This window comes from Stegostoma tigrinum, chromosome 41 (assembly GCF_030684315.1).
Source record: "Stegostoma tigrinum isolate sSteTig4 chromosome 41, sSteTig4.hap1, whole genome shotgun sequence".
Classification (NCBI taxonomy): Eukaryota; Metazoa; Chordata; class Chondrichthyes; order Orectolobiformes; family Stegostomatidae; genus Stegostoma; species Stegostoma tigrinum.
In genome coordinates, this window is record NC_081394.1 from 269,557 (window position 1) to 288,372 (window position 18,816).

Sequence of the window (18,816 nt, forward strand, 5' to 3'; positions counted from 1 at the left end):
TGTAATCCATTTCCTTAGCCCTTTATCATACAAGAAGTTCACAGCTGGCTTTTTCTTTAATTGCACATTTACATTACCCCCTGACAGTCCTTGATTCCCTTTCTAACATCTCCAGCTAATCTGTATTCAATGATTTCCAGCTCCAACACCATCCAAGGCAGACTCAAAGTCGCACAACCCTCTGGGAGAAAATAAATAATATTTAGAAAATCCAATATCTGTCCTTCACGGGAGACTCCCAGTGTTAAAACCATGTCCCCTTGTTCTGGGCTGGCTCAGAATAAGGAACATCCTTCCCACATTCACCTTGTCAAGACCATTCAGGATCTTATACTCTTCAGTTAGGTCACCCCTCACTGTTAAAACTCCAGTGGAAATAAGCCCTATCTCCCCAGCTATCAGTCTAGCAAAACCTCCTCAGACCTACCTGCCACACTTTAACATCCTGTCTTAAATAAGGAGACCAAAACTTCACACAGATGTGGTCTCATCAATGCCATGTATAACTGAACCATAATGAGCAGAGTAGATGAGCAGAGAGATCTCAGTGTCCATGTACACAGATCCTTGAAAGTTGCCACCCAGGTTGACAGGGCTGTTAAGAAGGCGTACAGTGTTTTAGCTTTTATTAATAGAGGGATCGAGTTCCGGAACCAAGAGGTTATGGTGAAGCTGTACAAGACTCTGGTGCGGCCGCACTTGGAGTATTGTGTACAGTTCTGGTCACCGCATTATAAGAAAGATGTGGAAGCTTTGGAAAGGGTGCAGAGGAGATTTACTAGGATGTTGCCTGGTATGGAGGGAAGGTCTTACGAGGAAAGGCTGAGGGACTTGAGGCTGTTTTCATTAGAGAAGAAGGTTGAGAGGTGAATTAATTGAAACATATAAAATAATCAGAGGGGTAGATAGGGTGGATAGGGAGACCCCTCTTCCTAGGATGGTGATGGCGAGCACGAGGGGCATAGCTTTAAATTGAGGGGTGAAAGATATAGGACAGATGTCAGAGGTAGTTTCTTTACTCAGAGAGTAGTAAGGGAATGGAAAGCTTTGCCTGCAACGGTAGTAGATTCGCCAACTTTAGGTACATTTAAGTCGTCATTGGATAAGCATATGGACGTACATGGAATAGTGTAGGTTAGATGGGCTTGAGATCGGTATGACAGGTCGGCACAACATCGAGGGCCGAAGGGCCTGTACTGTGCTGTAATGTTCTATGTTCTATGTTCAAGTGAACACCTTCACTGTAAAAACCTCTTATTTCCCCGCTAGATATCAACCCTCATATATCTCTTGACTTCTGTCTCCATCTTCAAATCTCTCTTGCTATGTTTTCTTCCCTATCAGCTTTTATCTGTAACCCAAGCTGTTTCTCTCTCTATTATCTCTCTCTATCTTGCACTCCCTCTCTATCGTTTTCTGTATCACTAAGTACATATTCCTCTCTCTTTAATACCACCACAATCTCTCTTGAATTTTCACTCTTTCTGTCTCTATCTTTTGCTTTACCTACCTCCCAACTGTTTGTATTCCTCCTAGTCTCTCTTTTTGCCTTTATTTTTCACTCTGTCAGTCTATAGCTTTCCCTCTATAACGCTCTCTATTCTGTCCTCTCTCTCTGTGTATATCTCTATTATCTTCTCTGTGTCTCTATTTCTTAGTCTTACTTTTTCCCTCTCGCTCTATTTCTCCATTCCACTCCCTTTCTCTCTGTATCTGTTTCCATTTCTCCATCTCTCTCTGACTATTGGTCTCTATCTTCCCGTCTACACCTGCCTTTATTCCTCCCTTTCTGTCTCTGTATTTAGCCATCCGGTACCCCTCTCTACTTCTGACTCTCACTGGCTCAATATTCTGTTGACTATCAATTCCTCCTGATTTTGTCTCTGTCATTCAGTTCTGCTGCTGCTTACATTTTATTTTATCATAACCCGAGCATTTCCCGCCCCTCAGCTATTTTAACAGTTGTGTTTCCGGCGCCGACAGAGAAGTCTCTGCAATGAGCTGACATGAAAGGAGGTTTCGTTACTGGGCCCCGGGGACTCGAGGTGACAGCCTGAGGGTCAGAGAGGAAAGAGAGCAGGCACCGCCACTGGGCTTCCTCCTCGGAACCTCATTGTTACAAACACTGCCCAAAGGAAATGAGTGAAATCCTCTTCAGCACAGATTAACAAAACAAGAAACGACTGAAATGATTCATTTCAGAGACACATCACGGTCGGAATCAGACCTGCCCCCTGTATCACTCACTCACTCAAACTCACACACACATACACGTTCAGTCTCACTCACTCAGACTCACACACACATACACATTCAGTCTCACTCACTCAGACTCTGACTGACACTCACTCATGCACACTCGCTCATTCAGACTCACTCACTCAGACTTAGTTACTCAGCCAGGCTCACACACACACTCCTGCACTGACACACTCACTCAGCCTCACACTTATTCACTCACACACACACATTCAGCCTCACACTCACTCATTCAGACTCACACACACGCAGACACTCTGACGCACACACACACACTCATGCACACTCGGTCAGAAACTGACGAATGCACGCATTCACTCACCCTTACCCACACACTCAGCTATTCACAAACTCACTGACTCACACTCACTCACTCAGAGATTGGCAACACAAGAGAACTCAACACCAACAGGAACTATCAAGGGGAAATGAAAGCATCCGACTTCATTACCGTCATCATTGGAAGTTTGAGACTCCTCTTTGAGTCACGAAGCAAAAAGAAACATTAGTGCCCAGTTCGGTAAAAAACAGAGTGATACACTTCAAGAAGGAGCGCTGCACTGTCGGAGGGTCAGTGCTGAGGGAGCGGGCACTGTCAGAGGGTCACTGCTGAGGGAGCGGGCACTGTCGGAGGGTCACCGCTGAGGGAGCGTGCACTGTCGGAGAATCAGTGCTGAGGGAGGGGTCACTGTCAGAGGGTCAGTGCTGAGGAGTGGGCACTGTCGGAGGGTCAGTGCTGAGGGAGCGGGCACTGTCGGAGGATCAGTGCTGAGGGAGTGGGCACTGTCAGAGGGTCAGTTCTGAGGGAGTGGGCACTGTCGGAGGGGCAGTGCTGAGGGAGCGCCGCACTGCCGGAGGGCCAGTGTTGAGGGAGTGGGCACTGTCGGAGGGTCAGTGCCGAGGGAGTGGGTACTGTCGGAGGGTCAGTGCTGAGGGAGAGGGCACTGTCGGTGGGTCACTGCTGAGAAAGTGGGCACTGCCGGAGGGCCAGTGTTGAGGGAGCGGGCACTGTCGGAGGGTCAGTGCCAAGGGAGTGGGCGCTGTCGGAGGGTCAGTGCTGAGGGAGTGGGCATTGTCAGAGGGTCAGTGCTGTGGGAGCGGGCACTGTCGGATGGTCAGTGCTGAGGGAGCACCGCACTGTCGGAGGGTCAGTGCTGAGGGAGTGGGCACTGTCGGAGGGTCAGTGCTGAGGGAGAGGGTACTGTCAGAGGGTCAGTGCTGAGGGAGTGGTCACTGTCGGAGGGTCAGTGCTGAGGGATTGGGCACTGTTGGAGGGTCAGTGCTGAGGGAGTGGGCGCTGTCGGAGAGTCAGTGTTGAGGGAGTGGGCACTGCTGGAGGGTCAGTGCTGCGGGAGCGGGCACTGTCAGAAGGTCAGTGCTGAGGGAGTGCTGCACTGTTGGAGGGGCAGTGCTGAGGGAGTGGGCACTGCCGGAGGGTCACTGCTGAGGGAGTGGGCGCTGTCGGAGAGTCAGTGTTGAGGGAGTGGGCACTGCTGGAGGGTCAGTGCTGCGGGAGCGGGCACTGTCAGAAGGTCAGTGCTGAGGGAGTGCTGCACTGTCGGAGGGTCAGTGCTGAAGGAGCAGGCAGTGTTGGTGGGTCACTGCTGAGAAAGTGGGCACTGCCAGAGGGCCAGTGTTGAGGGAGCGGGCACTGTCGGAGGGTCAGTGCCAAGGGAGTGAGCGCTGTTGGAGGGTCAGTGCTCAGGGAGTGGGCACTGTCGGATGGTCAGTGCTGAGGGAGTGTGCACTGTTGGAGGGTCAGTGCTGAGGGAGTGGGCACTGTCGGAGGGTCAGTGCTGAGGGAGCGGGCACTGCCGGAGGGTCACTGCTGAGGGAGTGGGCGCTGTCGGAGAGTCAGTGTTGAGGGAGCGGGCACTGTCGGAGGGTCAGTGCCAAGGGAGTGAGCGCTGTTGGAGGGTCAGTGCTCAGGGAGTGAGCACTGTCGGATGGTCAGTGCTGAGGGAGTGTGCACTGTTGGATGGTCAGTGCTGAGGGAGTGTGCACTGTTGGAGGGTCAGTGCTGAGGGAGTGGGCACTGTCGGAGGGACAGTGTTGAGGGAGCCGGCACTGTCGGAGGGTCAGTGCTGAGGGAGTGGGCAATGTCAGAGAGTCAGTGCTGAGGGTGCGGTCACTGTCAGAGGGTCAGAGCTGCGGGAGCGGGCACTGTCTGAGGGTCAGTGCTGAGGGCGTGCCGCCCTGCCAGAGAGTCAGTGCTGAGGGAGCGGGCACTGTCGGAGGGTCGGTGCTGAGGGAGTGGGCACTGTCAGAGGGTCAGTGCTGAGGGAGCGGGCACTGTCGGAGGATCAGTGCTGAGGGAGTGGGCACTGTCAGAGGGTCAGTTCTGAGGGAGTGGGCACTGTCGGAGGGGCAGTGCTGAGGGAGCGCCGCACTGCCGGAGGGCCAGTGTTGAGGGAGTGGGCACTGTCGGAGGGTCAGTGCCGAGGGAGTGGGTACTGTCGGAGGGTCAGTGCTGAGGGAGAGGGCACTGTCGGTGGGTCACTGCTGAGAAAGTGGGCACTGCCGGAGGGCCAGTGTTGAGGGAGCGGGCACTGTCGGAGGGTCAGTGCCAAGGGAGTGGGCGCTGTCGGAGGGTCAGTGCTGAGGGAGTGGGCATTGTCAGAGGGTCAGTGCTGTGGGAGCGGGCACTGTCGGATGGTCAGTGCTGAGGGAGCACCGCACTGTCGGAGGGTCAGTGCTGAGGGAGTGGGCACTGTCGGAGGGTCAGTGCTGAGGGAGAGGGTACTGTCAGAGGGTCAGTGCTGAGGGAGTGGTCACTGTCGGAGGGTCAGTGCTGAGGGATTGGGCACTGTTGGAGGGTCAGTGCTGAGGGAGTGGGCGCTGTCGGAGAGTCAGTGTTGAGGGAGTGGGCACTGCTGGAGGGTCAGTGCTGCGGGAGCGGGCACTGTCAGAAGGTCAGTGCTGAGGGAGTGCTGCACTGTTGGAGGGGCAGTGCTGAGGGAGTGGGCACTGCCGGAGGGTCACTGCTGAGGGAGTGGGCGCTGTCGGAGAGTCAGTGTTGAGGGAGTGGGCACTGCTGGAGGGTCAGTGCTGCGGGAGCGGGCACTGTCAGAAGGTCAGTGCTGAGGGAGTGCTGCACTGTCGGAGGGTCAGTGCTGAAGGAGCAGGCAGTGTTGGTGGGTCACTGCTGAGAAAGTGGGCACTGCCAGAGGGCCAGTGTTGAGGGAGCGGGCACTGTCGGAGGGTCAGTGCCAAGGGAGTGAGCGCTGTTGGAGGGTCAGTGCTCAGGGAGTGGGCACTGTCGGATGGTCAGTGCTGAGGGAGTGTGCACTGTTGGAGGGTCAGTGCTGAGGGAGTGGGCACTGTCGGAGGGTCAGTGCTGAGGGAGCGGGCACTGCCGGAGGGTCACTGCTGAGGGAGTGGGCGCTGTCGGAGAGTCAGTGTTGAGGGAGCGGGCACTGTCGGAGGGTCAGTGCTCAGGGAGTGAGCACTGTCGGATGGTCAGTGCTGAGGGAGTGTGCACTGTTGGATGGTCAGTGCTGAGGGAGTGTGCACTGTTGGAGGGTCAGTGCTGAGGGAGTGGGCACTGTCGGAGGGACAGTGTTGAGGGAGCCGGCACTGTCGGAGGGTCAGTGCTGAGGGAGTGGGCAATGTCAGAGAGTCAGTGCTGAGGGTGCGGTCACTGTCAGAGGGTCAGAGCTGCGGGAGCGGGCACTGTCAGAGGGTCAGTGCTGAGGGCGTGCCGCCCTGCCAGAGAGTCAGTGCTGAGGGAGCGGGCACTGTCGGAGGGTCGGTGCTGAGGGAGTGGGCACTGTCAGAGGGTCAGTGCTGAGGGAGTGGGCACTGTCGGAGGTTCAGTTCTGAGGGAAGGGGCACTGTCAGAGGGTCAGTTCTGAGGGAGCGGGCACTGTCGGAGGGTCAGTGCGGAGGGAGCATTCACTGTCGGAGGGTCAGTGCTGCGGGAGCGCCACACTGCCGGAGGGCCAGTGCTGAGGGAGCGGGCACTGTCGGAGGGTCAGTGCTGAGGGAGCGGGCACTGTCAGAGGGTCAGTGCTGAGGGAGTGGGCACTGCCGGAGGGTCAGTGCTGAGGAATTGGGCACTGTTGGAGGGTCAGTGCTGAGGGAGTGGGCACTGTCGGAGGGTCAGTGCTGAGGGAGCGTGCACTGTCGGAGGGTCAGTGCTGAGGGAGCGGGCAGTGTCGGAGGGTGAGTGCTGTGAGAGTGGGCACTGTCGGAGGGTCAGTGCTGAGGGAGCGGGCAGTGTCGGAGGGTGAGTGCTGTGAGAGTGGGCACTGTCGGAGGGTCAGTGCTGAGGGTCGGGCACTGTCGGAGGGTCAGTGCTGAGGGAGGGGGCACTGTCAGAGGGTCAGTGCTGAGGGAGCGGGCACTGTCGGAGGGTCAGTGCTGAGGGAGGGGGCACTGTTGTAGGATCAGTGCTGAGGGAGCGGGCGCTGTGTGAATGAGTGTTGAGGGATTGGAGTGAAAACCCTGCCTGGGGAGATTAGTGGGGATTGGGACAGATCTCCCTTGTGACTGGAGTGAAATTGCATTCCCTCGGAGACACCGTGTGTGAAAGATGCCCTGAGTCGGTGGGGTTTTGCTGCACACCCCCTGAGAGACTGGAATCTTTCTCCAGCGGCGGAGCGGTGTGTGATCCCCGGAGTTGGTGGAAGTTTGTGTGTGAGCCTGGGGCATGGGTACGGATTGTCTGAGCCAGCACTTCCCCGGGATTCTGCTCTCTCCCACCGCTGCTGCAGGGACCTGTGCACCTGCAAACCGGCACATTCCCATCGAGACGCCAGCTTCCGCGGGAAATTCCGAGGTCCCAGCGGGAAAGCAAGGTCCTTGGCGAGAAGTTCCAGGCTGTTGGTGGGAAATCGAGGGATATTGGCGGGAAATCCATGGATATTGTTTGGAAATTGAGGGTGATTGATGGCAAGTCCTGAGCTTTTGGCGGCAAATCGTGGGACAAAAGTCCTGAGATTTTGGAGAGAAATCAGGGGGTATTTGGTGGGAAATCCTGACATTTTGGAGACAAATCGCGGGGTAAATGGCGGGAAATCCTGAGATTTTGGCGGGAACTCGAGGTCCGAGATGGTTGGCGGGAAATCCCGATGACCCGGACGGAAATCGTCAAGTTCTCGGCGGGAAATGCCAAGGTCGTTTGCGGGAAATGGGGAACCATTGGCGGGTAGGACCAGGCCTGAAGCTACTCTCCTGGATGGAGGCTCCGGGAGTGGCCTCTGTGCCTCTCAGGTATTCTGGGATGGACGGGAGAACACCCCGCTCCGATGACGTCAAGCAGAGCTGAACCGTGATTGGATAGTCCGGCTGCGTTAGGCTGTTGCAGCCACCAATCAGAAGCAGCATACCGTGTGCCCATTGGCATCTCTGCCCTGAGAGCCCTCACCAACAAGTTGTCCACTTTTTCTTGCAATGCCCCAGGGGCACAGGGCCTGGTGAGCACAATGCAAGTTCCTAGTGGGCACCACATCAAACTCCCTGATGGCTCCTGGACTGCAATCTCAGGTCCCCCGGGATTATAGGAATGACGGTTTATTTGTGCGGATTAAAGTGAGGAAGTCAGATCCATCTCGCTCAGTCTCATCCTAATAGTTTGAAGCCGCCATTGAGTATCATGTGGAAATGAATTCGTTTGCACTCTGGGCAAAGACACAAACATTACTTTATGGAGAAAGTACTTGATAATACGATGATGAAAGATGCCAACGCTGTCAACACGACGTGACATTTGCCGACCACAGAACTGCACCAGATCTGTCTTCCTCTGCCATCTGCGAGATTTTTGGACCAATTCAGAACCACAGTTGCTTTTTAGTTCCCAAAAAAGAAGCATTTTACATGGGTTTTTGTTACACCTTACACGTCCCCTTCATCCGCTATGTGGTTCATAGAACAGAATCCCTACAGTGAGGGAAGAAGTCAGTTCGGCCCATCCAGTGCAGACTGACCCTCCGAAAAGGCATTTCACATTCAGCCCAGACCCACCCTCTTCCCTGCAATTCCCATGGCTAACCCACCGAGCCTCCACAGTTTCGGAATGTGGGAGGAAACCCACGCAGATACAGGTACAGAGTCCACACAAACAGCCTGCCCATGGCGGAATCAAACCCCTGCTCCTACCCCAGCCATGCAACGACGCCGACCACTGAGCCACTGTGCCACTTCCCGCACCGAGACTGATGGTTAAAGTCCAATTGCTGGTCCAGTAGCTGCACCGTGTATGCTCACGGTAAAGCGCGAGACCCTTCAGTCCAGCGAAGCCCTGCTGGCTCCTTGAAACAATCAGGAAAAGGCCATTTGACCTCCTACTCCACGCTACCATTCAATAGGATCCACATCCCAGTTTGTACCCAATGACCTTTCACCCCCGTGTCATCAAGAACCTATCTCTCTCTGCCTTGAAGAAAAGATTTAAAGCATTCCCCTTCTGCTGCCATTTCAAGTTGCAGAGGTTCAGAGTCCCCTTTCACACAGGAAAGTAAGGTCCTCGTCTTAGAGTAATACAGCACGGAAACAGACCCTTCAGTCCAACCAGTCAATGCTGACTATCATCCCAAACTAGGCTGGATCCACCCTCCTGCTCCTGGCCCATGCCCCTTCAAACGTATACTATTCACCTGCTTATCCAAACGTAGAAACTTCCATCAGATCGCCTCCCAGCCTCCTGAGCTCCAGTGAAAAAAGGCTATCTTTATAACTTAAAACTTCCACACCCGGCAACATCCTGGTAAATCTGATCTGAACGCTCTCCAGCCCGATAATATCCTTCCTGTAATGTATCTGAGTGAACTCTGCTCTTCCTCAGTTTTAAACTGTGCCCCCCTTCGTTCTAGTTACCTGCAGGATGGGAGGGGGAATGAAGATGTTTTGTATCCTTTCACCTGAAAAAAATGCCCGAGTCTTGAAATTCCCCTTCCTCGGAAAAAGTCACTGAATATTAAACTCTATCTATACCCCTTCTATCAAGTCACCCGTCAATCTCTCAGGCAGTGTCGTGCCTGTCCTACAGGACCACAGCAAGCATCAAGTCTGGTACATCTTGATAAGGAGATGCTGCCAGATCTGCTGAGTTTCTCCAGCTATCCCTGTCTTTTGTCCGGGCCCAGTGTCCCCCCGCCAACCCGCACTGCCAGGTGGTGTTAGTCGAGGGTTGGGGGTACGGATTGTTCAAACCAGCACCACCCCCCAGCAAGTGGATGGGTGGCAATTCCCGAAAATAAACAATTTTCCTGTCATCGAGTCATAGGGCTGTACGGCACGGAAACAGACCCTTCGACCCAACCCCTCCATGCTGACCAGATATCCTAAATCAATCCAGTCCCATTTGCTAGCATTTGGCCCATATCCCTCTAACCCCTTCCTATCCATGTCCCCATCCAGGTGCCTTTTAAATGCTGTAACTGTGCCAGCCCGCACCACTTCCTCTGGCAGCTCATTCCATACACGCACCACCCTCTGTGTGAAAATGTTGCCCCTCAGGTCCCTTTTAAATCTTTCCCCCTCTTACCTTAAACCTATGCCCCCCTAGTTTTGGACTATCTCACCCCAGGGAAAAAGACATAATTCCAAGGATTGTTGGGCCCGACATCCATTAGAGGGTCAAGGATAGTGTAGATTCAGGGCTGGTGTAGGATCAGGGATGGTGTGGGGCCAGGAATGGTTTAGGGTCAGTGCTGGTGTAGGGTCAGGGATGGTGTAGGGTCAGGGATGGTGTAGGGCCAGGAATGGTGTAGGGGCAGGGATGGTGTGGGGCCGGGGATTGTGTAGGGTCAGGATTGGTGTAGGGTCAGGGATGGTGTAGGGTCAGGGGTGGTGTGGGGCCGGGCATGGTGTAGGGTCAGTGATGGTGTAGGGTCAGGGGTGGTGTGGGGCCGGGCATGGTGTAGGGTCAGTGATGGTGTAGGGTCAGGAATGGTGTAGGGTCAGGGATGTTGTAGGTTCAGGGATGGTGTGGGGCCAGGAATCGTGTAGGGTCAGGGATGGTGTGGGGTCAGGGATGGTGTAGGTTCAGGGATGGTGTGGGGCCAGGAATGGTGTAGGGTCAGGGATGGTGTGAGGTCAGTGTTGTTGCAGGGTCAGGGATGGTGTAGGGTCAGACCATAAGACCACAAAGCCATAAGACATAGGAGTGGAAGTAAGGCCATTCGGCCCATCAAGTCCACTCCACTATTTAAATCATGGCTGATGGGCATTTCAACACCACTTCCCTGCACTCCCCCTGTCGCCCTTGATTCCTTTTGAGATCAAGAATTTGTCGATCTCTGCCTTGAAGGCATCCAACGTCCCGGCCTCCACTGCACTCTGTGGCAATGAATTCCACAAGCCCACCGCTTTCTGCTGAAGAAATGTCATCTCATTTCAATTTTAAATTTACCCCCTCTAATTTTAAGGCTGTGCCCACGGGTCCCAGTCTCCCCACCTAACGGAAACAACTTCCTAGAGTCCACCCCCTCTAAACCATACATTATCTTGTAAGTTTCTATTAGATCTCCCCTCAACCTTCTAAACTCTAATGAGTACATTCCCAGGATCCTTAGCCGTTCATCATACGTTAAACCTACTATTCCAGGGATCATCCGTGTAAATCTCCGCTGGACACGCTCCAGGGCTAGTATGTCCTTCCTGAGGTGTGGGGCCCAAACTTGGACACAGTATTCTAAATGGGGCCTAAATAAAGATTTATAAAGCCTCAGAAGCACATCGCTGCTTTTATATTCCAACCCTCTTGAGATAAACGACAACATTACATTCGCTTTCTTAATTACGGACTCTACCTGCAAGTTAACCTTTTTAGAATCCTGGACCAACACTCCCAGATCCCTTTGTACTTCTGCTTTGCGAATTTTCTCACCATTTAGAAAATAGTCCATGCCTGTATTCTTTTTTCCATAGTGCAAAACCTCACATTTACTTTTTACTCTTTCTGCAGCTTCCCCACCTCCTCAGTACTACCTGCCTGTCCACCTATCTTCGGCAAACTTCACCAGAATGCCCCCAGTCCCTTCATCCAGATCATTAATATATAAGCCGAACAGCTGTGGCCCCAACACTGAACCTTGCGGGACACCACTTGTCACCGATTGGGATTCCGAAAAAGAGCCTTTTATCCCAACTCTCTGCCTTCTGTCAGACAGCCAATCCTCAATCCAAGCCAGTAGCTCACCTCAAACACCATGGGCCCTCACCTTGCTCAGCAGCCTCCCATGAGGCACTGTATCGAAGGCCTTTTGGAAGTCTAGATAGATAACATCTACTGGGTTTCCCTGGTCTAACCTACTTGTTACCTCTTCAAAGAATTCTAACAGGTTTGTCAGGCACGACCTCCCCTTACTAAATCCATGCTGACTTGTTTTAATCTGACCCTGCACTTCCAGGAATTTAGAAATCTCATCCTTGACAATGGATTCTAGAATTTTACCAACTACCGAGGTTAGGCGAATCGGCCCATAATTTTCCATTTTTTGCCTTGATCCTTTCTTAAGCAAGGGGGTTACAACAGCAATTTTCCAATCATCTGGAATTTTCCCTGACTCCAGTGACTTTTGAAAGATCACGACCAAAGCCTCTGTTATTTCCTCAGCCACCTCCCTCAGGACTCTAGGATGTAGCCCATCGGGACCAGGAGATTTATCAATTTTTGGACCCTTTAGCTTTTCTAGCACTTTCTCTTTTGTAATGCCTACCATACTCAACTCTGCCCCCGGCTCTCCCTAATTGTTGGGATACTACTCATGTCTTCCACTGTGAAGACTGACGCAAAGTACTTATTCAGTTCTTCAGCTATTTCCTTATCTCCCATCACTAGCCTTCCAGCATCAATTTGGAGCGGCCCAATATGGATCAGGGATGGTGTGGGGTCAGTGTTGGTGCAGGGTCAGGGATGGTGTGGGGTCAGTGTTGGTGCTGTCAGAGGGACAACAGAAACGCCCAGTCTGCCGGGGCTGTACACACCTACAAGCAGCATAGTCTGATACTTTGCTGCAAGGCATTGGGGGTGCTAAATCTATGTGGTGGAGTTAGCTTCTATTTCAGATCTGGATCTGAGTCAAGTTTTTTTTTAATTGTTCAACACACCCCCACCCATGTCTGTATCTCTGAGAGATCTCGGCTCCACCAACAACCTGCGCATTCATCCCGTCTCTCTCTCTCTGTGTGACTCACACTGAAGGCAGCAGTTAAACGGTTTGGCTACAGAGCCCCAAACTTGATTCCACGGAGCTGGGGGATCACACTCAAGTTGATGGGAATGTCAGCCTTGAAAAATGGGCCATGGGTTAACCACCAGCAACTTTGTTAACACAGAGAGAAAAAAACAATGATCTAGAAGGTAATAAAGTGTGAAGCTGGATGAACACAGCAGGCCAAGCAGCATTGCTCCTGAGATGCTGCTGGGCCTGCTGTGTTCATCCAGCTTCACACTTTGTTATCTTGGATTCTCCAGCATCTGCAGTTCCCATTGTCAATGATCTCGAAGGTGCTCTGTCCCAATGGGCCCGGCCAGCTCAGAATCACAGCATGGAGATGGTAGAGATGGGAACTAGTCACCAGCTCGCTCAGTGTTTTGTTGGGGCGGGGGGGAGTTTGACTCATTGCTGCCTGACGCCCGTTGTTCTGTTTAAGTAACCTCTCTGCATTGTTTTTGCCTCCACCCACATTTCCAGGTCATGCCTTCCACACCCGGGCTACCCGATTTCTAAAGAGGCTGTTGCTTTCTCTGGCCCGCTTTTTGCACCATGCTGTACAATTCCACCCCCCCCCCACCCCCCCACCCCCCCAACCAACGACACACTCCATTCACACATTCTGCCTCCTCGCTCTGTCCGGGCCCTTGGTGATTACGATCTCCTCCCGGCCTTGTCCTCTCTCAGCTGGTCTGACAGCCCTACCCCACACACCACCCCGCCTGAAGCTCCAGCCTTACCCTGGAAGTGAGTCAGGGCACCATCAAGCTCGAGACAGGCTGATAATATTAGGGGAGTAGGTCCGCCCGCTCTGTGGGGGTAACTGGAGCGGACGTTAGGGGGAGCGGTCTGGAGGAGGAGATTGGGGCGTGTAGGGAGGGTGTGGCCTGAGGTCGTGGGGGTGTGAATCAGGTTTGGATGGTGTGAAGGGAGTGTAGGGGGTTGTGTGGGGCGGGAGGTATGGGGTAATTCTGGGGGTAATGTGGGGCGAACGTATGGGTTACGTGGGAAGTTCTGGGGTGACGTGCCGTGGGAGCGTGTGGCGTGGGTAGTTATGGGGGTGAAGTGGGCGGAGGTGGGAGTGTGGTTAGTTCTGAGTGTTTGGGGTGGGGTTGTGGGGGAGTACTGGGGGTGATGTGTCGCAGGCGTGTGGGGTAGTTCTGGGCATGTGTGGGTGGGGGTGTGGGGTTTTGGGTGTGTGGGGTGGGAGTTGTGGGGTGAAGTGGGATGTGGGGGCGAGTTCTGGGGTGATGTGGGTCGGGGTGTGGTGTTGTTTCGGGTTTGTGTGGGTTGGGGCTGTCGGGTAGTTCAGGTGTGAACTAGGGTGTGGGGGCTAGTTCTGGGGGTGTGTGGGGTGGGACTGTGGGGTAGCTCTGGGGGTGTGTGGGGTGGGACTGTGGGGTAGTTTTGGGGGTGTGTGGGGTGGGACTGTGGGGTAGTTCTGGGGGTGTGTGGGGTGGGGCTATGGGGCAGTTCTGGGGGTGTGTGGGTTGAAGTTTTATTTGAACAATGAAGGGCCTGGGAGGGATAATTTGTGAGTGGCTGGGAAGCAGTGACTGGAACACAAGCCTCCTCATCGCCTCTCTCCCTCTGTTTGCGTTTACCTGCGTCTTTCTCCCTCTCTGTCTCCCCGTCTCCGCGCTCTCCCTCTCCTTGTTTCTCTTTATCCGGCTCTCTCTCTCCCTCTCCCTCTGGGTCACTCTCTATCTCAGCCCGCTCTAATTCCCAACAACTGCCGATGCTAGTGATCTGAATCGAGAACAGTCCAGCAGCACCCAGACACACGCAGAGACAGAGACAAAGTGATAATAAAATGTGAGGCTGGATGAATACAGCAGGCCAAGCAGCATCTCAGGAGCACAAAAGCTGACGTTTCGGGCCTAGACCCTTCATCAGAGCCTCTCTGATGAAGGGTCTAGGCCCGAAACGTCAGCTTTTGTGCTCCTGAGATGCTGCTTGGCCTGCTGTATTCATCCAGCCTCACATTTTATTATCTTGGAATTCTCCAGCATCTGCAGTTCCCATTATCTCAGAGAGAAAGTGAGTCGGTCTCTCTCTCTCTTACGAATACTACCACATCCCTTGAGTTCGTCCAACAATTTCTCTCTCTCCGCCCTCTCTTTGGCGTTCTATGTCTGGGAGAATGTGGGACTCGCTCCCATAGCGAGTGAGAGGGGTGGAATGTGGACTGTCTTCTACGGAGTGTGGGGTTGGGGTGGGGAATGAGGGACTCTCTTTCACAGAGAGTTGGGGGGGGGCGGTGGTGGGGTGGATGTGGGACTCGCTCCCACAGGGAGTGGGGAAGGGGGAATGGTGTCAATGTATTGATGGGGGTGCGATGAGGGAGACAGGTAGAGAAGGAGATAGTGATGGAGGGAAGAGAAGGTTAACAAGCGACCGGTGTGGAGCAGTGGACCCATTAGACGGTCCGAATGGCCTGTTGCTATGCTATCTATTCTGTGTGAGGGGGGAGGTGGGGGCGTTCTCTGAGCTGTATGTTATCCAGGCAGAGACCTCAGTGCGGGCTTTGAGAACCCATCCTCTGCCTCTCTCTCTCTGTCTCCAGAAGACAAAGTCACACACTTGCTGAGCCCAGAGACAGTGACGCAGTGGAGCTAGTGCTACACTAGAGAGTCAGATAAAATGCTCTGGGGTTCGGGACGCGTCTGACTCCAGATCAAAGTTTTCAAATCACATCAGGCTCACGATATTTGAGGGGACCTCACCTCCATGAATCTTGTAGTAGAACAGGTTGTTCCCTGACAACATCTATTTATCAAAACCCTCTACATCGGGGAAACCAAGCGGTGGCTTGGAGACCACTTTGTGGAACACCTCCGCTCGGTTCGTGACAACAACTGCACCTCCCAGTCGCGAACCACTTCACCTCCCCCTCCCACTCCTTGGACGACATGTCCATCCTGGGCCTCCTCCAGTGTCAAAAGATGCCACCCGGAAACTGGTAGAACAGCACCTCATGTTCCGCCTTGGGAACCTACAGCCCAATGGTCCAATGCGAACTTTACCAGTTTCAAAATCTCCCCACCCCTAGCCCCATCCCATGACCAAACCTCTCTCTCATCCCCCCCATCTTCCCTCCTGCCTATCCGCCCCTCCCACCTCACTGACCGATCCCCACCACACCCTACCTGAACTCACTTATCACCATCCCACCTACCTTCCCCAGTCCGAGCCCTCTTTCTTTATTTCAGAGCTCCCTTCCTCCTGCCCCATTCCTGAAGAAGGGGTCCAGAACCGAAACACCAGCTTTCCAGCTGCTCTGATGCTGCCTGGCCCGCTGTGTTCATCCCGCTCTACGCTGTGTTCTCTCATATCATCCCTACAGAGTAAAAACAGGCCATTCAGCCCAACAATCCACGCCGCCCCCTCCGAACAGCATCCCACCTAGAGCCCCCACCTTTTCCCCGTAACCCTGCATTTCCCATGTCTAATACAACCAATTTACACGTCCCTGAACGCGACAGGCAATTTAGCATGGCCGATCTACCTGGCCTGCGCATCTTTGGAACGTGGGAGGAAACCGGAGCACCCGGAGGAAACCCACGCAGACACAGGGAGAATGTGCAAATTCAGTGTGTATATGTGTATGTGCGTGTGTACCTCTGTGTGTGAATGGTGTAACTATGTGTGTATGAGTGCGTATGTCTGTGTACCTGTATATGTGTGTATGTATGCATTTTTGTGTGTGTATGTGTATCTGTGTATGAGTGAGCATGTGTGTTTGTGTATGTGTGGATATCTGTGTGTATATGTGTGTATGTATATGAGTGAGTATGTGTGTGTGTATCTGTGTATGCGTGTACCTCTGTGTGTGTGTGCGCGTGTGTGTGAGTATGTGCGTGTGTATCTGTGTATATGTGTGTCTGTGTGTGAGTGAGTATCTGTGTGCGTGTGTGTGAATGTCTTAAATTTCAGGATCGGGGTTGGGTTCCCCGGTGCTACGCTGTTAATCTCAGTCAGTTGGAACCCAGTTTACTGTTTTGCTCAGGATGTCAGGGTCCTGTGCTATCTCCTCCAAACCCCCACCACATCCCCCAACCTCTCCCTGTCCCCTCTCCTCCTCTCCCTCTCGCAGAATTTTGGACTTCTACCGCCCACCCTGGACTGAGATGGGGCGGCAGCTGCAAGCCTTTTGTGCGAACAAAAAAAGCAGAAGTTTTTTTTTGCCAGCGATTGCTTGCTGAATTTGCAGAGAGAGGTCGGGTCATTGCAGCGAGCTCTGAGCTCCCTGCGGTTTCACACACACACAGATCTGCAAAATAACTAAAAGTGCTCCAGCGCACGGTTCGCTCCATCTCTACATTTGCGCCAGTTCGCTTCGGTTGAGGACGGTTTTATTTTGTGCGCCTGGGCTGGGGACAGTGAGCTGGGCTAGGTTTGCGAGTTCTTTATCCTTTGCCCCAAGCCGCCCCCCCAGCGCAGTCACATCAAATCCTAACTGCCATTGCAATGTTTGCTCTCTCTCTCTCCCTCCCCTCCCTTTGCTACAACAGCCTCCGGAAACTAGGACAGGAAACATGAGTTTTGTGGCCGGAAGCCTCCTCGCTTGAGATAAGGCACCTGATGAAATTTGCTTTTGAGCTTAATGTCAATTTCGCTTGAAATAAACGCACACCATCCTTGAACTGAGCGGAGAGAGAGAGAGAGAAATACAGACCTCCATTGGTGTCTAAGACAGAAACTTCCTTTTGTCCTTCCTCTTGCTGTCCATCTCCTGATGAGATGGACATTGACCATATTTACACGAACCGGTCATTTTTACATCCCCCTTGTTTCCCTCCTTACCCACAGCACAGCTCCGTGTCCAATCCAAAGCATCTGGATGGGGACATGAATGGGAAGGGTTTGGAGGGATATGGGCCAAATGCTGGCAAATAGGATTGGATTGATTTAGGATCTCGGTTGGCACTGGACTGAAGAGTCTGTTTCCATGCTGTATGACTGTATGAGGTGTGTGTTTGAGGGCATGGGGACGCGCAGGTGGGATGTAAGAAGGGAGTGTGTGTGTGTGTGTGTGTGTGTGTGTGTTTGGGAGGAGTGTGTGTATGTGTGTGTGTGAGAGAGAGAGACAGAGAGAGAAAGGAACCGCCCCAGAGTCTTATAGCTTTATGTAAAAAAATCTCTCATTCCAACTCCAATAGGTCACACCCTAAACCGCTTAAAAATCAGATCGCAATTCGCAAGTTCAGCATGGACCGCTGGTGGTCTTCGATTTGTTCCTGACTGAAGTCTATCCTCAGATGGACGGCGCATCCCCAGAGAGAGAGAGAGAGAAGCTCCTGACCAGGGGAACAGCACATCAGTGGTTTTGCTCTGTTCGCAATATCGTGCATTTGAGAGTTGAGAGTGCGCGTCCGCCGGACACTGGGGTTTATCTCTGTCTGTCTCTCTCTCTCTCTGGTTATTACATCGCAAACTTCGAACCGCTAACGGGAAGGAAGAGAATTTCACTGGAAGGAAAGAGTGGGGAGAGAGAAGGCGCGCTCTGCTGACTTTGAGATGAAAGTAGCTGTGGGTGGCTTCCCCTTCCCCCTGTCAGCTCCGGGCTGCACGACCGTGAAATGTCTCCGCTGTTACCTTGATGGTGCAGTCCATTGCTGTCCGCTGCCCCACTCCCGGGGAGCAGGTACCGCCTGTCTCCCTGTCCCTCTGTCCCGGGGCTCACTCCGGCACTCTCTGACCCCGGTGGTACGCGCTCACGGGCCGCTCCTCTAGCCCGCCAGGGTCGGGAGGCTTTTTTTTACGCTTCACAGCAACCACCGGATGAGAAAAAATACTGTGTTCTAAATTTGGGAAGTGAAGTCAGCGGCAAGTGCAAACTGTCCTGCTATTGGCGGAGGTCGGACTGAGTGCAGCTCTCAAGCAGCAGACTAAAAGTTCGGCAGAGAAGTTTGAGAGGCGCAGAGGGTATTGGAGAGAGAGGGAGAGAGAATGTGCGTGTGCGTGTGTGTGTGTGTGTGTGTGTCTGTGTGTGTGTGTGTGTGAGAGAGTGTGTGTGTGTGTGTGTGTGTGTGTGTGTGTGCGCGTAAGAGAGAAGGTAAGAGAGAGAGGATGGGTAGAGGAGAGACCATGTTGGGTAACTGGAGAGAGAGTGTGCGTAAAAGAGACGGCAACAGAGAGAGAGTGGGTTACGGAGAGAGAGGGTGTGTGGGGTTACGGAGAGAGACAGTATGCACGGAAGAGAGAAGCAGAGTAGGTAACGGAAGGAGAGAGTGCGTAAAAGAGAAGGTCACAGAGACAGAGTTGGTAAGGGATAGAGAGAGTGGGTAAGGGGGAGAGAGAGTGTGTGTAAGGGAGAGAGAGAGTGTGGGTAAGGGAGAGAGAGAGTGAGGGTAAGGGAGAGAGAGAGAGTGTGTAAGGGAGAGAGAGAGTG

At 53.3% G+C, this 18,816-nt stretch overlaps 1 pseudogene; it reads right to left on the reverse strand.

Annotated features, from left to right (window-relative positions):
- Positions 1-18,292, reverse strand: part of LOC125448432 (retroviral integration site protein Fli-1 homolog) — a 114,110-nt pseudogene extending 95,818 nt beyond the window's left edge.
- Between the last annotated feature and the right edge of the window lie 524 nt (positions 18,293-18,816).